We start from the raw sequence: 15,057 nt of genomic DNA on the forward strand, positions 1-15,057 counted from the left end.
GTCTGTGGAACAAACTCCAATGGCTGGATTGATGAAATGAAAATTCGAAGCAAGTAGTCAGGGGCAGCGAAAAAAAAGGCAGAGCGAGGGAGTTTCGAAGTTGGCGAGTAGCATGGAAAACCTTGCGTTGTCAGTTAAATCACAACAATGCGAGGTCCGAGTCCATCATGATTACCCACATTTGACGCCGAAGGTGATTGGCAAGTGCCTAGCAAGGGTGTACTCCTTCAACGGTCTTGGCCCGGATGACCCGCTCATTGATCTCACTGTTTCCCTAATGGACAACCCAGAAAATCAAGCCATCATGTTGCAGATTCCCACGGACGACGCTGTAATTCGTTGGCTTCGAGTGAAGCAGTCTCAGATTTCGGGAGGTCCATTCGAAATGAGGGGGTTGGTGTTGAGGAGTTGTTAAGCCATCATAGTTCCTGCAGTGGAGTGTAAAACTGTTCAAGAGTGTATGCTAATTTTTTTTTCTGTTTTTTTTTTCTCTCTCTGTTGTGCTTCTATAGCTGAATAATTGTGTGTTGTGGCTTGATGTCTGTTCTAATTTAATAGTAAGCAGGTTACTTTTTGAGTGAAGTGGACTATAAAGCAGCTTGTTGGAGGATTTGCACTTGTGTTGCTTTTGCTCAAACAAATTTGAGTGGGTGTGTTGTATGGTTTATTTCTTGCTTGATATCGGATAGTTTAATGGAGGTGAATTATGTTCTTATTATTGGTAAGATGAAATGTGTAATTTGAAATTAGCAAGTTTGACAGATTAGAGGTGGCTAATGTATGAGTTCTGATGGGTTCAAATGAGTTGGGCATTTAAAATAACTCAAATGAGCAAGTTTTTCTTTGGGGTTAAATTTGATACGAATTGGTCAAATTAATCCAACCAACCCTCTTATTCTAAAGCTCCTAGTAAAATTATAGATATTTTGTGTATCAGGTGACCTTTTATCTTTTATAGGGTTGTGAACTAATGGAATCAAGTCGAGTAATGTATATTGAAGTTTCAAAATATATTCAAGTTTAACTTGTTTATAAAATAAGACAATTACAAATGAAATTTTAACGAGTTAAACACATATCAACTCAAGTAGGTTATTCAAATTTCATTTTAAAACTTAATGGCTCTGTTTGGTTCAATTTTAGAATCAATTTTCTTAAATTTTTTTGAGAAAAAATAAAAATTGATTTAACAAAAATAAAATACCATAAAAGATATTTTGAAAATTTATTTTTATTTTTAAAAAAAGAGAGCAAAATTATACAAAAATGATGAGTATTTTTTATTTTTTTAAATTATTTTTCATTATATTAGTTTTTAGTATTTTTAAAAAAATAAAATAAAATAAGGTTTCTAAAAATCAAATAAAATTAACAAATTTTAAAATATGTTAAAACTTAATTTACTTTCATAATAATTTAATCTTAAATAAATTTTGAACAATCGAATCCAAATTATACTATTATTTTAAATAAATTTTAATCTTGCTCTCTCCAAGCAAGTCATTTTTTTTTTTGGGGGGTAAATTACACTATTATTTTGTTAAGTTTGCAAAAAAAAAAAATTATAGATTTTTATAAGTTTGACATAATTACTTTATGCTGATTTTTATCAATAATTCATTAACTGTTTGGATGAAAAACGTTATTGTCATCTTTTATGTGGTCTCAAACTGAACAAAATATCACTGTGATGTACAAAAATATTACATTTTGTGCTTAAAAAAGTTAAATCATTTCATAATTCATGTACAATTTTTTTTTCCATAACAGTACAGAAATTATTATACACAAAAATGAAAAACATTGGAAAGGCCACCCACGTGGGGCAACAACTTGTGTCCTTACCCATCTTTTCCTTCACATGAAAAAAATCTTCACTTTTCCATGCACTTGCTTTGAACAAAAAAATTATTTGACAAAAAAAATTATTTGACAAAAACAAGGTAATTGAAAAAAAAATTATAATGGACAAAAAATTAAATTGAAAATTTTTTCAACGCAATCCACGTGAGGCTGCTAATGTTGTCCTTGCCCATCTTTTGTTCACATGAAAAAGAATCTTCATTGTGCATGCAAAGTTGTTGAAAAAACAAATTTAATTGAAGAAAAAATAAATTAAAAAAACAAATTAATAATTGCAACAAAAATTTTAATTCACAAAAAAATATTTTTAAAAGATTCAATTTGTTTGTTAAATTTCTATATTTCTATTTACAAACTAACGTAAACTCATTTTTGTAGCTTACGGTTTTTTCCTCAAATTTATAAAGTGAGACAACTATTTACAAACCCCCCCCCCAAAAAAAAGCAAGTACAAGTTTTTATGACAGCTTTTTTATTTTTTTTTATTTTTGTAAATATAAACTGCAAGAACGGAAAATGAAATGGTTACGAAACAAGTCCTTTATAATTGTTGAAATTATTTTTTGAACATAATGATGAGTACTATGTTTTTTCAAAATCATTTTCGATAAAAATTACAATATATAATGATGAGTATTTTTTTTATGAAGTCCCTGAGTGATTGGTGTTCAGTTCAATTTATAGTGTGTGCCTTACAAAAAACAAAAAAAAAAATTATATATGATTGTACTGAATGAAAATGTTTATATTTCAAAGTGAACAAAATATAATTGTCATGTACAAAATTATTATATTTAGTGCTGAAAAAAATTATATCTTTTCAAAAAGATGTAAAATGTTTTTTCATATTAGTACAACATTGTTAGTGTATTATGCACCCCATTGAAATCCTGAACAAGGCAACCCACGGGGGGTTGCCAAAAACTATTGTCCTTGCAAATAGTTTCGTTCACATTGGTTTTAAAATGAAATTTTGGTTGCAAGGTTGGCAGAGGCCTTCTCTCCCTCTCTCTCTCTCTCTCTCTCTCTCTCTCTCTTCCTTCCTCCATTGTTGGTAACCCTTTTAGGTTCGCATACATAACATGGTGGATGAAGCCGATCCTAGTAACATTCACGGAAATGCACCATTAGAGGCAGCAATCGATGAAATTGTGCGGGAAATGGTTGTAGAAACTGACCACAACTTGGTAGAAGCATGGAACATTGCAGCAACGTATTATTACAACAATTACTACAAAGTCCCGCAAAATACATAAATCTTGTCGGGATGATTATGGATGTACGAGTTGTTTAACGGCCACAAGATCTGATTTGAAGATGTAGTAAGTATGACCCAACCAGTGTTCTTGAAGTTGTGCAAAACTCTACACGATTTTGGGTTGACAGTGCCGCAGCGGGAGCATGGGGTGCCGCTCGAAAAGAAGGTAGCGATTTTCATTTATGTTTTGCAGGGAATTTCATGGAGGAATTTGCAAGAACGGTTCCAACACTCAAAGGAGACATTGTCACGGCATTTTCACGAGGTTTTGCAAGTTATGATACCATTTACGTCAATTTATAGTAGGAGTCTTGAGCCTGATCAAGTCCAACAAGGTGGCCATCCACATTTACGCTCCAAGTGGCAATACCGGCCATTCAAGGTGACTCTGTGTAATACTTTTTCTTTGACAAAGTAATTCATAACATTTGCAATAAGAAGTTACATTTTGCAATTTGTACTTGTTTAGGACTGCATTAGGGTACTGGACGGCACTGAACGACACTCACGTTATGGCCCGTGTGCCAAATGAATACGCCTCTTCATTCTATGACCGGAAAGGCGTGCCAACACAAAATATTATTGTCGTATGTGACTTTGATTTGTGCTTCATGTTTGTGTCCGCCGGTTAGGGCGAGAGCATGCACGACAGCAGGGTGTTGCACTATGTCACAACCAAGTCTAAACATTGATTCCTACACCCCGCGTCTGGTAACAAATTCCCGCTTGACAATGCACTTGACAACATGTACAAAATTAATCACATAGATGATGGTAACAAAAGGTTTTTTGGTACAATAAAAACCAGCTTATACCAATTTTGTAATATCAACTAAAAAAATTTAGGAGTATGTCCTAACAAAAAACAAGCAGGGGGTACACAGGTACGAACAATACATGTTTTCTTTACTGGTCCCACAAACGATTTGAAGTGTCAAATTGCGACCGATTTAAAGTGAAAGAGTCATTATATGATTTAACAAAAAAAATCATTTCATATTTGTCAGTTATATTGTTGTACATGTGCAGGCAAATACTACTTGGTGGATAATGGGTACAGCAACAAGACAGGATATCTAGCCCCATACAAGGGGTATCGATATCACCAAAATTCCCATCGCAACTGAATACCACAAAACGAGTTTGAACAGTTTAACAAGGCACATTCGTCCTTGTTTAGTTTTATCGAGCGGACATTCGGTGCTTGGAAGTCGAGGTGGGGGGCATTGCGGGATATGCCAAAGATAAACTTTTATGATCAAGTGCCCTTTGTATGTGCGTCGATGGCTTTACATAATTTCATACGCCGGCACAGTGAAGCTGACCCAATCGCACAAGAAATCCTAGACGACGATGAGTACGTTGCGCCGCAAATGGCCAACCACCCCGAATACACCCAGGTTGGCGATATCATGGAGCTAGCAGACTCAGATCCTCACATGGCAACTGTAAGAACGTATATTACATACGCACTGCGACAGCAAGTCCACGTTTAAGGCCAATGCAATTGTTGTTGTGGCGGGTCTTATATTCGCTGTATGTTGTGCAACACTGATGTATGTTATTGAAAGTGATTCTATTATTATATCATTAATTACAATGAAATATTTTGTTATACCAAATTCACAACAACTAAAAAAAATATTGCCATAATCAACACGCTACATTTCTTACAAAATCAAAATAATAAAACATAAAATAAAACTTACCAAAAATAATACATTGTAATTGTTTTTTAAATTTTGTTACATAATTAAAATAATTACAAAAAAATTAAATATACTATTTGCATAGGCGGGTGAACATAAAAAAAACAAAGTGGGCCACAAATTGAAGTGAAGTGTGAGAACCATGTACAAACAAAACAGAAAGAAAAATAAAAAATAAATAAATAAAATTGCCAGTTATATTGTTCTCTGAGCCATCCCACCACTGATCCAAAAAGAAAAGGACCCATCCCACCACAGTACTGGCCTTCACGTCAGGCATCGTCTGTACAAAAAGGGACTAGGGGCAATATGGTCATTTGCATATTTATTACAATATTATAATACACATTTTTTCGTAAAAAGTCAAAAAGTTATCCTAAACACTAATCTTTTTTTCCCTAATTTTTTTAGCCAAGAAGTCAAAAAGTGCACTTATATAGATCATCCCAAACAACCCCTTAGTCATATAATAACTTTTTTGATATATTTATGTGGATGAGTTCAGTGTAAATATTATTTTCGATTAAAAAATAGGTGTAATGGTAATGTCTAACTAATGTGGGTAAAGATATAGACTACACGTGTTATAACGTTTTGGGTGTGAGATTTTGAATTTAACATTTATATGAAGAAAAATTTGATATTCTTTATTATGATATTTATTTCTCTTCTATTATGAGGGTTATATGTGATTACTAGCTATTTACCAACTACTAGATTTTGAATAGTTAGTTTTTGCTGTTAGGGTCCAGGCCCGACTCAAAGGGAAAGTGGTTGAGTTGGAGGTGGTTATTGCAATGATGGCTACTGAACGTTCAACCTTAAAGGCCAAGCATTGGCAGCAGGGCTGGGATGAAGCTAGAGCTGCCTATAAAGAGAAGGCGTTGGTACTCCGTGACAAGCTCTTCCAGAAGGGCTGGGTGAGTGCTTTGGCTGCTGCTCAAGTTCCTGAAGAATCCTTTTTGTTTCTGAACGTTCCCGTTCCTTCAAAGTCCATGGGTCTGAAGACTGCTACCACCTCTGCTACCCTTCCAGCAAGGATTTCCCTAGGAATTGATTCTGTAAACAAGACTCCGGAGAGCGGTATTGCCAGTGAGGCAGTAAATGTTGAAGGGAGTGGGAACTTGGAGATTGAGGTCATGAAAGACGTGGTTAAGAAGGCTCCTACTTCTCAGGAAGTTGGGGCTGCCTGTACTTTTCCTCCCCAAGATGACGTGAACCAAATTGTGAATGTATAACGACCCCACCACGTATAATAATTAGCATTTAATTAATCAAAGAGATTTGAATTTAATTGCCCATTACTTTGATTTAATCCGGGATTTATGAAAATTATGGAGACTGATTCGTATATGATTCTATTAAGGATTTATTTAGAATTAGAAATTGAAAACCTAAATAACTCAAGAGAGTACAAATGGTGAATTGAATTATTTTAATTTGGAGTATCGAACCATATGAGAGTTTAATTAAATATTCGATTTAGATTTATAAAATTGAGATTTGATTAATTGGGTCCGAATTGGAGTTAATTAAGTTAAGAGGATTGGGAATTAAGATTATTACGAATTAAATCCATTTATGTGGTGCCTAATTTGAATATGTAATTTATTGACGGAATTTTGAGTCTGATTAGAAATTGAAGGCTTAAATGATTTAAGAAACCAAAATTGAGGATGAAAATAAGTTTAATTTAATATTTGGAGCTTTTTGAGAGTTTGATTAAAAATCTGATTCGGATTGATAAATTTAAATATATTTAATTAGGCTCTAATGGAAGTCAATTAGATTAATTAAATTATGTGGAATTTATGATTAGTTACGATTGATTTAATTATGCACTAATTAAGATTTATTAAGACTAAGTGTTATTTAATTAAGCTAATTTTAATCATAAACTAAATTATGAGAGAATCTAGAATTATGGGTGAATGTGGGTATGGGTGTAGTGAGCAATTTTGTGGGTGTAATGACAAGTGTGCGTGCACGTGTCATGTTGATGGGCAAGAAGTGAGGTGTGTGTGAGTGTATAATCTGGTGGGTTCAAAACTTATACTCAGCCATGAGTAGAAAACACAAAGTAAGAGAGAAAGAAAAGGAAAATGAATGCATTCATGTGTATGTGCTGGAAAGAACAAAATTGTGTGTGTGTGAGAGAGAGAGAGAGAGAGACCAACTCTATGTGCTGGAATCGTGAATGAAAGCAAGGGGAAAGCAAGGGGAAAAGTGAAGAATTGAAGAAAGACTCAAGAAATTGTGAAGAAACTCATCAAATTGAAAGTTTTGGGTAAGAAATTAAAGCTCAAATCTTATAGATAAATTATCTAGAAGTTGAAATTAAGAGGTAATTAGATTCAATTACATGCAATGGAAAATAAATTAGCAAGAAAATGAGTTAGGTTCATGATTATGGAAATTAATTTGGAAAATTAATTATTTTGGGTTTGTTGATGTAATCTTGAATAAATTAAGCCTCATTGTTACATGCATGGACAAACTCTACAAGATTAAGACTTCAATTAAACATGCATTGTAGAATTTCAAGGTTTTGAGATTTTAATTTATGTTTAAAAGGTTTATGGATTTGAATTTGGGTCTAATATGAAGAAAATTAAAAATAATCAAAATTAGAGCTATTCTAATTAAAATTATTTAGTTTTGATCTTAATTTCATACATGCAAAGTTTCATGACTCCAATTTCATGATTTAAAAGAAAATAGTAAGAGCTTGAAGTTAATTTTATGTAATCAAAAAGAAAGTGAGAAATTGGAGTTATGTTCGAATTTATGAAAATTTATTTAGAAATTAATTATTTTGGGTTTGATTTTGGAATATCATGCACGAATTGAGTCTAATTTCTACATGCATGGACAAGTTCTACAAGTTTTAATATTCTGATTGTACATACATCATGGATTTCTAATAATTGATTTCTTGTTTTGATGATATAAGAATTAAGCTTTGGAAATTTATGAGTTTATGAACAATGAGCTTAATTTATAAATTAAAGAAGTTTTGATATAAATGATTTAAAATGGATCATATTTTCTTGATTATTTAAGAGTTTGTATGTTTTTAGATAAGCCATGTATGAACCTAAGTCTTGAAATTATTTTGAAAGCTCAATTCAAGTTTTAGAATTCGTGAGTTATGAAGTTTAAGGAAATGAATTTGAAGTAATTTGGGCTTGTATGATGAATCCATGGAGATATGAACTTCGAATCTTTTAGAACTGGCATTATATCATGATTACAAGTTGTATGGTTGATATATGGGACAAAACGTGTAAGTTGTATCATTTAAAGTTATGTTTTGAAGCACAATCAACATTTTAGAAAACCCATAAATCGACTTCGTCGCTCGAGCGGAGAAGTTGCCGCTCGACTGTAGAATACAAACAACCAACACTTTTGCAAACCAAAGGGGTCCGCTTGAGCGGCCGAAGCTATGCTCGAGCGGAGGGCCCTGTTTCAGAAATTTTAAAAAGATGTTTTATGCTTCGTTTTCCGTTTTCTTTCATTTCTAAGCACTCTTAGGCATATATTGAGCATTATAAAAGGATTAAAAGAGTAGAAAAGAAGCCTAAGAGAACTAAACAAGTTAAGAACGAAATAAATTGTCTTGTGACTCGATTTCTATGTGTATGATGAATTGTGTAGGGTCAACTACAAGGGCGAACCAGGCATTTGAACGCTGTGAGTAATAACTCTGTAAAGCTATGTTTAATTACAAGTATTTTCTGACTGATATGATACAATCTGTTTTCTGAAATGCTATTTCATGAATTATGAATGAATGTCCATTTTTTCTGAAATGTATTTGTGGCACCCTTAGTTCATGTGGCCCTCGCCTGGGGGTAATAATACCATGGCCAATATGTACGTGGCCCTCGCCCAAGGGTAACAATATTGTGGCTTATATTCACGTGGCACTTGCTCGGGGGTAACAATACCGAGGCCTGTATTTATGTGGCCCTCGCCTGGGGGTAACAATACCATGGCTACTTGTGCAAGATATGGATCATTATGGTCGTCAGTACTGACTATACATGTGGGTCTCAGGACCAAGTTGATATGATAGCTAAAGGGTGTATCACGTATGATCTTATGTAAAAGCTAAATATGAATATGAATATGAACATGTATCTTAATCTATTTCTGATTTAAAACCTGAATATGCATAAGACTCTGTTTCCGATAAGAATATGTTTTTGATATAAACTATAATTTCTAACTCTGTGATGGACATCATTCATTAAAACCCTTTACTCTGTTATTATTCACTAGGCTCTAGCTCACTGTATTATTTATGTATGTAGGTGATCAGGCACATGATCAGGCTTAGAGGCATCTGCCTGGAATTTATTTTTGTCAGCCAACTTGTGTGTCTCCTGTGGAAGTTCCGGATATGTCAAGTGGTTTTGGTTATGTGATTAAAATTTAAGTTTTGTTTTCTTGTTTGGTTAAACAAGTCTTTGTTTATTTTGTAAATAGGGCTAAGTCCCCTTTTTGTCTAGTTTGTATATATATAATGACCCAAGGATGATGTGTAGATATGTATATAAAAAGTTTCAAATTTTTCTATCTCATGTAAGTCTGCACAGCTCAATGGACGTTGTATTTTTGTTATTTGCTTCCGCTAGCCCCTAATATTATGTTAATCTGTCTCAGAGGCCGTCGGTAATCCCAGGATTACTGGCCGATTACAATGCTAAACCTATAGGGGCGGGTTTGAGTCGTGACAAAATATTGCCCCTGAAGTTTCTCATGTTGATGAGAGTTAAAGTGGTTTTTATTTGAAAAGACCTGAAGTTGTTTTACAATTTGCTTTTTCTTTTTTTCGTTTTTTGCTATTCTAGAGCTCAATCTTCCTGACGAGTTACCCCCTGATGCTTGTTAAGACAATTTTTCTTCTTCTTGATGCTATTTTGTGAGGCCAATTGTGCCTTTGTTGAATGATGGAATTTGTTTTTTCTTCTAACTTTGCAATTTGATACTTTTTTGCTTATATGCTTGCATTAACTATACTGTTTGCCCCCGGTTGAGCATTGTTGGGACTGAAGGCCGAATAGATGCTCGGTCTGGTCACGTGATATGCTTGTCTTGAAAGCGAAGAAGAATATCTTACTTAGGTCCAGGCTGAGTCCAAGAAAAATAATTATTTGCCCCCACCTGGAGCTGAGTAAGACTAGTACTAGAAGTGTGGTCCTAAGAGAATTTGGCCAAGTCTATACCAACTTTTTCTTGTATGGAGTGGTACTGCGGTATTGAGGTATTTATACTTAAGAAATTCTGTGATTTCCAAAAAAGAAATGATCAGTAACAAACTCGTTAGTGTGGTTTCCACCAAGCAATTTCTGCTTGGCCAAGATCCATTTTAGTTTGCCAAACATAAATCAACCAAGTAATTCCACTTTAAATTTCGTTCGGTCACTTCGAGACGAAGTCCATTTGGTAAAAACCAAAGCTAATTCTGTTTGGTTAACACTAAAGTTAAGTCTGTTTGATAATCATCAAAGCTAAGTCTGTTTAGTTAACACCAAAACTAAGTCCGCTTGATAATCATCAAAGCTAAATCCGTTTGGTTAACACCAAAGCTAAGTCCGTTTGATAATCATCAAAGTTAAGTCCATTTGATAATCATCAAAGCTAAATCCGTTTAGTAAACACCAAAGCTAATCACTCTTATTTTGAAATATGCCCCCAGGGCTTGGATTAAAATAATTTGTTCTGACCTCAAAGTTGTATGGGTGTTGAAAACAAAAGCTCAAAGAAGTGAAGAAGCATTCTCATTAAGCAACAGATAAATGCTCGTACACCTGACGAACAAATTTTGGGGGTCTAGTCTATTGATAGTATTTCTTGAGGTTCACTACATTCCAGGGCCGAGGTATGGCTTTGCCTTTGAGATCTTCCAGGTAGTATGCTTCGTTTCCAATTATAACTGTAACCTTATAGGGACCCTCCCAGTTAGGTCCTAACTTCCTTTCTCCATGAACCTTTTTGTGCTCCATAACTTTCGTTAGAACCAGCTCTCCAGGTGTGAATTGTCTTGGAAGAACTTTCTTGTCAAAACTCTTGATAAGCTATTGCTGATAGGCGACAAGTTTGATTAGTGCTGCCTCCCTTTAGCCTTTCGCCATGTCCAAGGCTTGTGCGATAGCTTTTTCATTACTTGCATCTTCAATCAATTCCGATCGGAGGGTTAGGAGATCGACTTCTAATGGAATAACAACCTCTATTCCATAGGTCAAGGAGTATGGTGTTTCTCCTGCTGAACGTTGTGCTGTGGTCCGGTAGGCCCATAACACATGGGGCAGCTCCTCGACCCATTTTCCTTTTGCACTTTCAAGATACTTTTTTACCCCGTTAATGATGGTCTTGTTTGACGACTTTGCTTGCCCATTGCTCTGTGGGTAACCTAGAGAGGAATTCCGATATTCAATCCTGAGATCGACACAGAACTTCTTGAAAATCTTTCCATCAAACTGCGTTCTATTATCTACAATCAGTACCCGTGGGATGCCCAAACGGGCCACGACATTCCTCATAACAAACCACTTTGTGTCTGGTTCTTTGATGCTTGCCAGTGCTTCAACTTCCATCCACTTAGTGAAGTTGTCGGTAGTAACAATAAAGAAGCGTCTGTTTCTAGTCCCCCGTGCCAAGGGTCCAACGATGTCCAAGCCCCACTGAGCGAAGGCCATGGGCTAGTAAGCAGAGTAAGATTTTTGGCTGGCTAATGAATTAGTGGAGCAAATCTCTGACACTTATCACACTTTTGCATGTACTATTGTGCATCTTGCCGTATCTGTGGCCACCAGTACCTATGAGTGAGGACACGGTGTGCTAGTGACCTTCCACCAACGTGGCTTCTACAAATCCCCTCGTGAATTTCATAGAGAAAATTCTCGACTAGATTTGGATGCACACGTAGCAGATAAGGGCCAAGGTAGGAGCGTCGGTACAATTTCCCAGACGATGAAATCCAAAACCAAGCTGATCGGTGCCGAATTTTGCTGGCTTCTTTCTTGTCTTTGGAGAGAGTGCTTGATCTTAGAAAAACAAGTATTGGATCCATCCAGCTCGGTCCCAGGTTAGTGTAGAGGACCGGATCTGGAGATGCAATGCTCAGTTCTGGCACAAACTCAACCCACATTTTTTTAGCATTTCTAATGTCCACTGATGAGCCAAGGTAGGCAAGGGCATCAGCATAACTGTTTCTGTCCCGATTGATCTGTTCTATTTATATGGATTGAAATTTCTTAAGTAAATCTCTTGTCTTGTCTACATACATGGCCATTCTTTCATCTCTTGCTTCATAGACCCCAGTAAGTTGATTGACAACCAACTGAGAATCACTGAAAACCAAGAGTTGATATGCACTAAAGTGTTCAGCACTACGCAATCCAGCTAGTAAGGCTTCATATTCTGCCTCATTGTTAGAGGCTTCTCATCCAAGCTTTAGAGCCTGCTTCCAGATGAATCCTTCTGGAGATATAAGTACCACTCTTGCCCTCGAGCCTTGGTTATTGGATGATCCGTCAACGTAAACCTGTCAAATGTCCCTAATAAAGAGTTTCCAGGCTTCCGAAGCACACTATTTGCTCAATTCGGTGGTGCGTGGCACCTGTACCGAGCTGGAGTTCTGATGTTCAAAGCTCTGGGCGGGGGTGAATTCGGTGACAAAATCCGCTAAGACCTGGGTCTTGATTACTGTTCTAGGCTGATATCGTATGTCAAACTCACCAAGCTCAACTGTCTATTTTGCTGTTCGGCCCTAGAAATCAGCTTGGCCAAAGACAGATCTGAGAGGGAATTTAGTGAGAACATTGATGGTATGACCCTAGAAATAGTGTTGTAGCTTCCTCAAGGCAATGAGCAGAGCATAAACTAGTTTTTCCAATGGTAGATACCGTGTCTCAACATCTAGGAGAGTCTTGCTGATATAGTACACTGGTCTCTGTTCCTTTTAAACTTCATGAATTAGTACTACGCTTACCGCATGATCTGAGACTGCCAGATATAGGTATAACTCTTCCCATGGTTCTGGAGTGGAAAGGAGAGGTGGTGTGCTGAGATATTTCTTGAGGTCTCGTAGTGCTTTAGTACATTCAGAACCCTACTCGAATGCAGCCTTTTTTCTCAATAGCTGAAAGAAAGGCTTCATTCGGTCTGAAGATTTGCTAATGAATCGATTCAAGGCTGCCGCCATCTCGGCTAATTTATGTAGTTTCTTGGCCTTTGTTGGTATCTCGATTTCTTGTATTGCTTTGATTTGATCCGGATTAGCCTCAATTCCTCTGTGAGTCACCATGTACCCCAAGAACTTCCATGTTCCTATCCCAAAAGCGCATTTCGAGGCATTGAGGCGAAGCTGATGGGTTTTCAGGATGTTGAAAACTTCTTTTAGATCTGTAAGGTGGTTTGTAGCAAGCTTGCATTTTTACTACCATATCAGCTATGTAGGTTTCCATAGTCCAGCCGAGCTGCTCTTTGAATATTCGAGTTACCATTCGCTAGTAGGTTGCTCCGGCATTCTTAAGGCCGAATGGCATTACTTTATAGCAGTAGGTGCCTCTTGGAGTAATAAATGTTGTATTCTCTTGATCTGAGCTGAATAGTGGTATCTGGTGATAGCCGCTGTAAGCATCTAGAAAGCTCATACGCTCATACCCTGCTTTTGAGTCTACCAGTTGATCTAAGCGAGGCAAAGGGAAGCTGTCTTTTGGACAAGCTTTGCTAAGGCAAGTAAAGTCAACGTAGACTTTCCATTTTCTATTTTTCTTTTTGACTGAGACTGTGTTAGATAGCCATTGTGGGTATTGAATTTCTCGAATTGCCCCCACCACTAGGAGTTTGTCGACCTTCGTAATCACTGCTTCGGTGTGCTCAATTGAAGATCTTCAGCTTTTTTGCACAATGGGCTGAGCGAAAGGGTTGACGTTGAGTTTATGGCAAGCAAATTATGGGTTCAACCCTAGAGTATCATATGCTGACCATGCGAATACCTCCATATTTTTCCTCAGCAAATCTAGTAGCTGAAGCTTCTCATCAATGCCTAGCGAGGTACCGATAAGGAAGTACTTTTTTGGGTCATCTTCATTTACTAAAACTTTCTCCAGATCCTCTACCATCTTCTTAGTTGGGGTTTCCTTGACATCTTCCAAGACCGACTGTTCTGCTACTTCAACTATCTGAACCCGATTGCAGAGCTGTTTAGCCTTCATGGTTGCCATGAAACAATGCTTTGATGCAACTTGGTCCCTTGAGATCTGCTCTACTTTGTGTTTTGTCAGGAAACAAATGAGCTGGTGGCAGGTTGAGGGGACTGCTTTTATTTAATGAGTCCAAGGCCAACCGAGTATAGTGTTGTAAGGAGACAATGTGTTAATAACCAGGAATTCTATCTGAAGGATCTTTGTCCCAACCATAATTGGCAACACTATCCTGCTAAGCGGTCATTCAGGCTGCGAATTAAAGCCAACCAACGGAGCTGTCGCTGGGGTGTGGTGTTGCTCAGAGAGACCAAGTTCCCTGAACAAGTCATAATATAATATATCTGCTGCGTTACCCTAGTTTACCAAGACTCATTTCACGTGAAATTGTTTTCCAATTCCCACAGTTATAATCAATGCATCAGTATGTGGGTGCTGGATGCCTTTTAAGTCCTTCTTAGTAAATGAAACAGTACATAAGGGGGTCTTAGGTATTGTTCGTACCTTTTTTGGTGTTGGTCCCATTGACATGACTTGCTAAATCTATACATCTTTTGCAATTTCCTCCTAAAGTGTCTATTCGTGCTCGCGACTGGTTTGTGCCATGAATTATATTTATTACCAATTGTGGCGGATGTTCATCATTTGGTTTTGGTAAAGGGTTCCCTTTTTCAGTCACTACTTTGTTCGGATCGATGTAATCTTGGAGGTGCCCTACAGCTACCAAATCCTCCAGGTGTTGCTTCAATGTTCTGCAATTTTGAGTCATATGCCCCCTGTCTTGATGATTGGTGCATCTGAGCTTTTGGTTACACTGAGCTGGGTCTTCTAGCATCCTTGGTAGCCAAGTAAAGAACAGCTCTCTCTTGAATTTTTCCATAATATGATAGATAGGTTCCTTGAAGACTGTAGCGATTGCTTCATAGGATTTAGACTTGTCTACTTCATTCACTGTGATTCCTCGGGGTTCCCCTCGGTGCGCTCTTCTTTTGTTCCCCTAAGTTGTCTA

At 36.6% G+C, this 15,057-nt stretch overlaps 1 long non-coding RNA gene across 1 annotated transcript; it reads left to right on the plus strand.

Annotated features, from left to right (window-relative positions):
• Positions 1-6,902: 6,902 nt before the first annotated feature.
• On the plus strand, positions 6,903-9,369 carry LOC114320819 (uncharacterized). Its single transcript, XR_003650043.2, has 3 exons — positions 6,903-7,117; positions 8,491-8,526; positions 9,150-9,369. It is a non-coding gene; the product is annotated as an uncharacterized LOC114320819 (long non-coding RNA).
• Positions 9,370-15,057: the final 5,688 nt, after the last annotated feature.

Source organism: Camellia sinensis, chromosome 11 (assembly GCF_055761805.1).
Source record: "Camellia sinensis isolate YWXY chromosome 11, ASM5576180v1, whole genome shotgun sequence".
In the NCBI taxonomy this organism is placed as follows: Eukaryota; Viridiplantae; Streptophyta; class Magnoliopsida; order Ericales; family Theaceae; genus Camellia; species Camellia sinensis.